This window comes from Odocoileus virginianus, chromosome 7 (genome assembly GCF_023699985.2).
Source record: "Odocoileus virginianus isolate 20LAN1187 ecotype Illinois chromosome 7, Ovbor_1.2, whole genome shotgun sequence".
Lineage (NCBI taxonomy): Eukaryota > Metazoa > Chordata > Mammalia > Artiodactyla > Cervidae > Odocoileus > Odocoileus virginianus.
Genome location: NC_069680.1, coordinates 74,734,928 through 74,746,436, shown reverse-complemented (window position 1 = coordinate 74,746,436; position 11,509 = coordinate 74,734,928).

Below are 11,509 nucleotides of genomic sequence, written 5' to 3'. Positions count from 1 at the left end.
ATTATTCAAAATAAAGCCATTTTATACCTGACCTAGAAAAAACACACGAAGGTAAGGATAAATATTTGCTTTAACTGGAACCTTTCACCACAAATGTCCTACATTCTTGAAGTCCAGATATGTGTCCTTTGTGTATTAGCAGCTTTTCACTGACATTTCATTTTTTCTTTTTTTAAATAGCTGACTGGAATTTTCATTGTAGATGGCTGGCAGATATCAACTGCTAGAATCTAAGATGCAATCCCCTTTGTGTTTCTTTGATTTACATGACCCTACAAGAATGCAATCATAAAGATTCTAGGGCTGATTAAGACACTGTAGAGGACAAAACTACTTGAAGGACACCTTTACATATTGACCCTACTCTCAGGCTATGTTTCTGACCATATGTTACTGTAACAATGACTATGATGAGGCTGTCATTTCCACTCTTGAAACAAAGATAAGAAGAACTTCCAATTTCAACATAAAGGTCACACTAGTTATTTTCATTTAAGCCACTTGCCTATGTGTTACTCCAAGGACAGTAAGTTGCTGACAGCAGCTTCATCTGAAAATGTGTTGAAATCATTTGAGCATTTGATATTTCATTATAATTCTCAGGATTTTTCCCAGAACTTGAGGATGGGTTTCTGTTCTAGCAACAGAGTAAACACCACAGCATGGAGTTACTGCTGCACAAGCTGTCAATGGTGAAAAGCTTTCCAAAAAAAAGGAGACATACTCTTAAAACTATCATCATTATATAAGATGTCGAAGGGAACTAGCGTCTGCAAATTTCTCAATACAGAGAACACAAAACACAGTGACAATAGTTCCAAAGGGTACTAGAATCTGCAGATTTCTCAATGTAGAGAACATGACACCATAAGCATCACAATTCCCAGTGTTAAGAATGTTTCGCCCATCTTAAACTGTACTTGTATTCTAAAAAAATATATTACTACAATAAGATAACACAAAGTATTAGTTACTTTCAATGGTACATATGGCAAAAACTGTTGGCTACCAATTTAACAATTTTTCCTTCCACAACTTTCTCCCTTGCTGGCAGAGCCTGCCTATACCACAGAAGCTAAAAGTGCCAGAAAGTTCTCTTTCTAGCCTCTGTTATGGCAAGAGCATGAATTAACAATCCTATCTACTGGGGCCTCAGAGAACTGAAGCTGGCCGGCAGGCCTTTGGAAAAGGCTTTCTTCACCAATAATGTACGTAAGACTTCCCTGGTGGTACATTGGATAAGAATCCATCTGCCAGTGCAGGGGACACAGGTTTGATCCCTGGTCTGGAAAGATTCCACATGCCATGGGAAAACTATGCCCGTGAGCCATGACTATACTGAACCTGTGCTCTAGAGCCCGTGTGCTGCAACCACTGAAGCCAGCACGCTGTAGAGGCCTGCAGGCTGCAACTACTGAGCCCGTGTGCCAAAACTACTAAAGCCTGCACGTCTAGAGCCTGGGCTCTGCAATAAGAGAAGCCACCGCAATGAAAAGCCCACCCACCCATAAGAGAGTAGTCCCAGCCTGCCACAACTAGAGAAAGCCCTCACGAAACAATGAAGATCCAGTGCAGCTAAAAAAAAAAAAAAAAAAGAGGTGTACAGGAGGAAACTGCTGCCCTACGTAATACTTGGTTGCATCTGCATGTGACCCCTAGAACTACTGTAGCAATCTCACAACCCTAAGGAAAGATATCACCACGTTGCTAAAAATAACACCGAGAAATCACTGGGTAATTAAGCCTTGTACCAAAAATGAATATCCTGGCATCCAGACTTCTTGTGCTCAGTTGCTCAGTTGTGTAGGACTCTCTGCAGCCCCACAGACAGCCAGGCAGGTGCCTGTCCATGGAATTTTCCAGGCAAGAATACTGGAGCAGGTTGCCATTTCCTACTCCAGGGGATCTCCCCAACCTAGGGATCCAACCCACACTTCTTAATGTCTCCTGCACTAGCAAGTGGATTCTTTACCACTAGTGCCTCCTTCTTGTCCAATAAGTTATTAGTTTATAGCTTTAGTTTAAGCCACCTTTATTTGGATATTGTCACTTGCAGGCCAATACATCTGTTCACTGCATGCTATCAAGATCAGGCATTTGTGTGTGTGTGTTAGTTGCTCAGTCGTGTCCTACTCTTTGCAACCCCATGGACTCCCCTGTCCATAGGATTCTCAAGGCAAGAATACTGGAGTATCTTCCCAACCCAGGGCTCAAACCTGGGTCTCCTGCATTGCAGGCAGATTCTTCACCATCTGAGCCACCAGGGAAGCAAGTATCTGTTCACTGCATGATATTGAGATCGGGCATTTAGACTACTGCTACTTAGCTGACTCCAGTCATTACTGTTACTCAAAAACTGGGTAGGCCTCTTGGTACATGTCTAGCCAATATGATAGGGATAGAACAGAATAGTTACACAGGTAGTTATAGAAGTCCCAGTAGGGGACTATAGAGAAGGAAACCTCAAGAAAGCTACTGGAACATTGTTCAATGAAGCAGGCTAGATTAACCATAAAACTATAAACAAATCCACAAGATATGCCCCAGGCAATTAGATGGAAGAAAAATGTCACCACTGTTCTAGAGTCAGACACTTTCCTGCCAAATATGAAGGAGGAGCTAGTGATGTATGCCTTACATCTGCATCCATGTCTACTTGAAGAAGGCGGTCTTTTCCCCTCCTGCTTTTTTTTCATTATAAAATGGGTAGCCCACTCAATCCTTAGCGCAGAGTTCCCTTGCCTGACCACCTGCATCTCTTATAAGCATCCTATATTAACAGATCTGCTTCTTGCCTATCACTTTGTCTCTCACTGAACTCCTTCTACACTGAGACACAAAGAAGCTGAGTCTCAGGAAGTCCAGACATACTGTGAGTGATTCTAATTAAAAGATTGTAAGGGGGGGGGGGAGCCAAGATGGTGGAGGAATAGGACGGGGAGAACACTTTCTCCCCTACAAATTCATCGAAAGAACAATTGAACGCAGAGCAAATTTCACAAAACAGCTTCTGATCTCTAGCTGAGGTCATTAGGCGCCCAGAAAAGCAGCCCATTGTCTTCGAAAGGAGGTAGGACAAAATATAAAAGATAAAAAGAGAGACAAAAGAGCTAGGGATGGAGATCCATCCTGGGAAGGGAGTCTTAATAGAGGAAGTTTCCAAACATCCAGGAAACCCTCGCACTGACGGGTCTGGGGAAAGTTTTTAAATCTCGGAGGGCAACCTAACTGGGAGGGGAAAAATAAATAAAACCCCCAGATTACATGCCTAAAAGCAACCCCCAGCAGAAAAGTACCCCAGACGCCGGCATCCGCCACCAGCAAGTGGGGGCAGAACGGAGAGGAGCGGGCGGCATTGCTTAGGGTAAGGACCGGGCCTGAGTGCCCTGAGGGCAATCGGAGGGAGCTTTTGTGAGATACCAACTTAAACTGTGGGATAGCAAAAGAGAGAGAGAGAGAGAAAATTAACCGGCTCAAACACACTGCCAGCCGTTCACAGAACAAAGGGACCGAGCAAGTCCAGAGGAGCTAGCCGGCTGCGACCGGCCCAGCTCCGCCCGAGGCAGGAGGCAGGGGGGAGGGGAAAGGGAAAAGGGGCAGGCTCGGCCCCAAGGACTGCATCCCCTACCACACTGCAAACAGGCCTCCAGTTTCTAACCAAAGACTTCCTGAGATTCTGGATGGTCGACATCCACCGGGAGGGTCGCAGCTAGACACAGGGCGCATGCACCCGACCGGCGCAGGCGGAAACTGAGGCTGGGACCGAGGAGGGGAGAATGCGCGCCGCACCCGGGGAGAGTGCGCCGCCCGTCAAGCTCCTGGCTGCCTGAGCTGCTTGGGCCGGGGAAGGCACAAAACGCAGGCGCAGCTAAGTCCGCGCTTTGTGGAACCTCGCGCAGCACAGGGCACGCTCCATATAGAGCAGCCGGGAACCTGAGCAGCGTAGACGCAGAAAGCAGCACCAGTCCCTCCCCGCAGCGCAACGGAACTAGGAACCTGAACAAGAGACCACCTCCACCTGCCTGTGTCAGAGCACAAACTAGGCACTGAAGAGACCAGCAAACAGAAGCCAAATAAGCAAAGGGAACCACTTCAGAAGGGACCGGTGCAACAGATTAAACTCCCTGTAGAGAACACCAACTACACCGGAAGGGGCCTACAGATATCAAGAAGTGTAAGCTGGAACGAGGAGCTATCTGAAACTGAACCGAACCCACACTGCCCGTAACAGCTCCAGAGAAATTCCTAGATATATTTTTACCTTTTTTTTAAATTAAAAAATTTTTTTTCTTTTTTTTTCTCTTTTATTTTCTTTTACAATTCCCTATTACTCCCCCATTACTCCTTAACTTTCATTTTCATAGATTTTTATGATTTTTTTTAATTAGGAAGAAAATTTTTTCTTTTTTTTCTTTTTCTCTTATTTCCTTTTAAAGTCCTCTATTACTCCTCTACTAATCCTTAATTTTCATTTTCATTTCACTATAAGCTTGCAAAAAAAAAGAGAGAAGCCCTATTTTTAAACCGAACTTCATATATATTTCTAAAATTTTTTGTTTTTGTTTTTAATATTGTATTTTTAAGAGTCTAACCTCTACTCTAGATTTTTAATCTTTGTTTTTCAGTATGTGATATAAATTTTGGACATTTAAGAATCCAATATTCAGTTCCCATTTTTATTCAGGAGTGTGTTGATTACTCTCTCCCAATTTTGACTCTGTTTTCTACCTCAGAACACCTCTATTTCCTCCTTTCCCCTTCTCTTCCCAATCCAATTCTGTGAATTTTTGTGGGTGTCTGGGCTATGGAGAACACTCTGGGAACAGAGAACTGCGTAGATCTGTCTCTCTCCTCTTGAGTCCCCCTTTTTCTCCTCCTGCTCATCTCTGTCTCCCTCCTCCCTCTCCTCTTTTTCATGTAACTCTGTGAACCTCTCTGGGTGTCCCTAACGGGGGAGAATCTTTTCACCATTAACCTAGAAGTTTTATTATCAGTGCTGTATAGTTGGAGAAGTCTTGAGGCTACTGGAAGAATAAGACTGAAATCCAGAGGCAGGAGACTTAAGCCCAAAACCTGAGAACATCAGAAAACTCCTGACTACAAGGAATGTTAAGTAATAAGAGACCATCCAAAAGCCTCCATCCCTACACTGAAACCAACCACCACCCAAGAGCCAGTAAGTTTCAGAGTAAGACATACCACGCAAATTCTCCAGCAACGCAGGAACATAGCCCTGAGCGTCAACATACAGGCTGCCCAGAGTCACACCTAACACATAGACCCATCTGAAAACTCATGACTGGGGACTCCATTGCACTCCAGAGAGAAGAAATCCAGTTCCACCCACCAGAACACCGACACAAGCTTCCCTAACCAGGAAACCTTGACAAGCCAATCGTCCAACCCCACCCACTGGGTAAAACCTCCACAATAAAAAGGAACTACAGACCTCCAGAATACAGAAAGCCTACTCCAGACACAGCAATCTAAACAAGATGAAAAGGCAGAGAAATACCCAACAGGTAAAGGAACATGAAAAATGCCCACCAAGTCAAACAAAAGAGGAGGAGATAGGGAATCTACCTGAAAAAGAATTTAGAATAATGATAATAAAAATGATTCAAAATCTTGAAAACAAAATGGAGTTACAGATAAATAGCCTGGAGACAAAGATTGAGAAGATGCAAGAAATGTTTAACAAGGACCTAGAAGAAATAAAAAAGAGTCAATTAAAAATGAATAATGCAATAAATGAGATCAAAAACACTGGAGGGAACCAAGAGTAGAATAATGGAGACAGAAGATAGGATAAGTGAGGTAAAAGATAAAATGGTGGAAATAAATGAAGCAGAGAGGAAAAAAGAAAAAAGAATCAAAAGAAATGAGGACAACCTCAGGGACCTCTGGGACAATGTGAAACTCCCCAACATTCAAATCATAGGAGTCCCAGAAGAAGACAAAAAGAAAGGCCATGAGAAAATACTCGAGGAGATAATAGCTGAAAACTTCCCTAAAATGGGGACGGAAATAGCCACCCAAGTCCAAGAAGAGTCTCTCCAACCCAGAGAGTCCCAAACAGGATAAATCCAAGACGAAACACCCCAAGACACATATTAATCAAACTAATAAAGATCAAACACAAAGAACAAATATTAAAAGCAGCAAGGAAGAAACAACAAATAACACACAAGGATAACAGCTGACCTATCAATAGAAACCCTCCAGGCCAGAAGGAAATGGCAGAACATACTTAAAGTAATGAAAGAGAATAACCCTCAACCTAGATTACTGTACCCAGCAAGGATCTCATTCAGATATGAAGGAGAATTCAAAAGCTTTACAGACAAGCAAAAGCTGAGAGAATTCAGCACCACCAAACCAGCTCTTCAACAAATGCTAAAGAATCTTCTCTAGACAGGAAACACAGAAAGGTTGTATAAACGTGAACCCAAAACAACAAAGTAAATGGCAACGGGACCACACCTATCAATAATTACCTTAAATGTAAATGGGTTGAATGCCCCAACCAAAAGACAAAGACTGGCTGAATGGATACAAAAACAAGACCCCTATATATGCTGTCTACAAGAGACCTACCTCAAAACAAGAGACACTTACAGAATAAAAGTGAAGGGCTGGAAAAAAATATTTCACTCAAACGGAGAACAAAAGAAAGCAGGAGTCGCAATACTCATATCAGATAAAATAGACTTTCAAATAAAGGATGTGAAAAGAGACAAAGAAGGACACTACATAATGATCAAAGGATCAATCCAAGAAGAAGATATAACAATTATAAATATATATGCACCCAACAGAGGAGCACCGCAATATGTAAGGCAAATGCTAACGAGTATGAAAGAGGAAATTAATAGTAACACAATAATAGTGGGAGACTTTAACACCCTACTCACAACTATGGATAGATCAACTAAACAGAAAATTAACAAGGAAACACGAACTTTAAAAGACACAATGGACCAGCAAGACCTAATTGATATCTATAGGGCATTTTACCCCCAAAATAATCAACTTCACCTTTTTCTCAAGTGCACACGGAACCTTCTCCAGAACAGATCACATCCTGGGCCATAAATCTAGCCTTGGAAAATTCAAAACAATTGAAATCATTCCAGTCATCTTTTCTGACCACAGTGCAGTAAGATTAGATCTCAATTACAGGAAAAAAATTGTTAAAAATTCAAACATATGGAGGCAAAATAACACGCTTCTGATTTACTAACAAATCATAGAAGAAATCAAAAAAGAAATCAAAATATGCATAGAAATGAATGAAAATGAAAACACAACAACCCAAAACCTATGGGACACTGTAAAAGCAGTGCTAAGGGGAAGGTTCATAGCATTACAGGCTTACCTCAAGAAACAGGAAAAAAGTCAAATAAATAACCTAACTCTACACCTAAAGCAATTAGAGAAGGAAGAAATGAAGAACCCCAGGGTTAGTAGAAGGAAAGAAATCTTAAAAATTAGGGCAGAAATAAATGCAAAAGAAACTAAAGAGACCATAGCAAAAATCAACAAAGCTAAAAGCTGGTTTTTTGAAAAAATAAACAAAATTGACAAACCATTAGCAAGACTCATTAAGAAACAAAGAGAGAAGAACCAAATTAAAAAAGTTAGAAATGAAAATGGAGAGATCACAACAGACAACTCTGAAATACAAAGGATCATAAGAGACTACTACCAGCAGCTCTATGCCAATAAAATGGACAACTTGGAAGAAATGGACAAATTCTTAGAGAAGTATAACTTTCCAAAACTGAACCAGGAAGAAATAGAAGATCTTAACAGAGCCATCACAAGCAAGGAAATTGAAACTGTAATCAGAAATCTTCCAGCAAACAAAAGCCCAGGACCAGATGGCTTCACAGCTGAATTCTACCAAAAATTTAGAGAAGAGTTAACACCTATCTTACTCAAACTCTTCCAGAAAATTGCAGAAGAAGGTAAACTTCCAAACTCATTCTATGAGGCCACCATCACCCTAATTCCAAAACCAGACAAAGATGCCACAAAAAAAGAAAACTACAGGCCAATATCACTGATGAACATAGATGCAAAAATCCTTAACAAAATTCTAGCAAACAGAATCCAACAACATATTAAAAAAATCATACACCATGACCAAGTGGGCTTTATCCCAGGAATGCAAGGATTCTTTAATATCCACAAATCAATCAATGTAATACACCACATTAAAAAATTGAAAGATAAAAACCATACGATTATCTGAATAGATGCAGAGAAAGCCTTTGACAAAATTCAACACTCATTTATGACTAAAACTCTCCAGAATGCAAGAATAGAAGGAACACACCTCAACATAATAAAAGCTATATATGACAAACCCACAGCAAGCATTACCATCAATGGTGAAAAATTGAAAGCATTTCCTCTGAAATCAGGAACAAGACAAGGGTGCCCACTCTCACCACTACTATTCAACATAGTGTTGGAAGTTTTGGCCACAGCAATCAGAGCAGACAAAGAAGTAAAAGGAATCCAGATAGGAAAAGAAGAAGTGAAACTCTCGCTGTTTGCAGATGACATGATCCTCTACATAGAAAACCCTAAAGACTACCAGAAAATTACTAGAGCTAATCAACAATTATAGTAAAGTTGCAGTATATAAAATTAACACACAGAAATCCCTTGCATTCCTATACACTAACAATGAGAAAACAGAAAGAGAAATTAAGGAAACAATACCATTCACCATTGCAACAAAAAGAATAAAATACGTAGGAGTATATCTACCTAAAGAAACAAAAGACCTATACATAGAAAACTATAAAACACTGATGAAAGAAATCAAAGAGGACACAAACAGATGGAGAAACATACCGTGTTCATGGATTGGAAGAATCAATATTGTCAAAATGGCTATACTACCCAAAGCAATCTATAGATTCAATGCAATCCCTATCAAGCTACCAACAGTATTCTTCACAGAACTAGAACAAATAATTTCACAATTTGTATGGAAATACAAAAAACCTCGAATAGCCAAAGTCATCTTGAGAAAGAAGAATGGAACTAGAGGAATCAACCTGCCTGACTTCAGACTCAACTACAAAGCTACAGTCATCAAGACAGTATGGTATTGGCACAAAGACAGAAATATAGATCAATGGAACAGAATAGAAAGCCCAGAGATAAATCCACGAACCTATGGACACCTAATCTTCGACAAAGGAGGCAAGGATATACAATGGAAAAAAGACAACCTCTTTAACAAGCGGTGCTGGGAAAACTGGTCAACCACTTGTAAAAGAATGAAACTAGAACACTTTCTAACACCATACACAAAAATAAACTCAAAATGGATTAAAGAGCTAAACATAAGGCCAGAAACTATAAAACTCCTAGAGGAGAATATAGGCAAAACACACTCCAACATGAATCACAGCAGGATCCGCTATGACCCACATCCCAGAATATTGGAAATAAAAGCAAAAATAAACAAATGGGACCTAATGAAACTTAAAAGCTTTTGCACAACAAAGGAAACTATAAGCAAGGTGAAAAGACAGCCCTCAGACTGGAAGAAAATAATAGCAAACAAAGCAACAGACATAGGATTAATCTCAAAAATATACAAGCAACTCCTGCAAGCTCAATTCCAGAAAAATAAATGACCCAGTCAAAAAATGGGCCAAAGGTCTAAACAGACATTCTCCAAAGAAGACATACAGATGGCTAACAAACACATGAAAAGATGCTCAACATCACTCATTATCAGAGAAATGCAAATCAAAACCACAGTGAGGTACCATTACATGCCAGTCAGGATGGCTGCTATCCAAAAGTCTACAAGCAATAAATGCTGGAGAGGGTGTGGAGAAAAGGGAACCCTCTTACACTGTTGGTGGGAATGCAAACTAGTACAGCCACTATGGAGAACAGTGTGGAGATTTCTTAAAAAACTGTAAATAGAACTGCCATATGACCCAGCAATACCACTTCTGGGCATACACACCGAGGAAACCAGATCTGAAAGAGACACGTGCACCCCAATGTTCATCGCAGCCCTGTTTATCATAGCCAGGACATGGAAGCAATCTAGATTCCCATCAGCAGATGAATGGATAAGGAAGATGTGGTACATATACACCATGGAATATTACTCAGCCATTAAAAAGAATTCATTTAAATCAGTTCTAATGAGATGGATGAAACTGGAGCCCATTATACAGAGTGAAGTAAGCCAGAAAGTTAAAGACCAATACAGTATACTAATACATATATATGTAATTTACAAAGATGGTAACGACAACCCTATATGCAAAACAGAAAAAGAGACACAGATGTATAGAACAGACTTTTGGACTCTGTGGGAGAAGGCGAGGGTGGGATGTTTTGAGAGAACAGCACCGAAACATATATATTATCTAGGGTGAAACAGATCACCAGTCCAGGTTCGATGCATGAGACAAGTGCTCGGGCCTGGTGCACTGGGAAGACCCAGAGGAATCGGGTGGAGAGGGAGGTGGGAGGGGGGATCGGGATGGGGAATACATGTAACTCCATGGCTGATTCATGTCAATGTATGACAAAACCCACTACAATATTGTAAAGTAATTAGCCTCCAACTAATAAAAATAAATGGAAAAAAAAAAAAAAAAGATTGTGGGTTAGAGTCTCAAACTGGGTTTTGGCTGCGTTCCAGTCCTGGCCTCATGGGTTCAGGTCTCAAACTAAGTTCTGGCTGGGTTCGAGTCTCAGCACATGGGTTCAAGCCCCAATCTGAGGTAAATGATTTCAAATAGGCACAACCAAGCCAAAGACCAGGAGACAGAAGGATGCATTATTTGCAGCAAGTAAGGAGGACACCAGGCATCTTTCCCAAAGCAGTCTTTTCCCAAACAGCAAAAGTGGAGAGGTTTTGTTTTGCTCTAATTTATTTGTGTGAAAGTCACTCAGTCGTGTCCAACTCTTTGTGACCCCAAGGATTATACAGTCCATGGAATTCTCCAGGCCAGAATACTGGAGTGGGTGGCCTTTCCCTTCTCCAAGGGATCTTCTGAATTCAGGCATCAAACCCAGGTCTCCCACATTACAGGCAAATTCTTTACCAGCTGAGCCACAGGGAAAGAAATAATTTATTTATTTGGCTGCACCAGGTCTTGTGTGAGGTATGCTGATCTTTAGATGCATAGTGATAACTCTTAGTCGTGGCATCTATCTCTATGACCAGAGATCAAACCCAGGCCCCCTGCATTGGCAGCATGGAGTCTTATCCACTGGACCACCAGGGAAGTTCAAAAAGTGGGGAAGTTTTAAGCTAAGGGTATATGCATATTCGTGAATGGGTGTGAGTAGAGGAGAATTTGGCATAACACTGGGACAAGGAATTTCAGGGTGGTCCAGTGGCTAAAACCCCTTGCTTTCACTGCAAGGGTATAGGTTCAATCCCTGGTCGGGTGAACTAAGATCCCACGAGCTGAGCAGGGTGGCCAAAACAACAACAAATTGGAGGAAATTG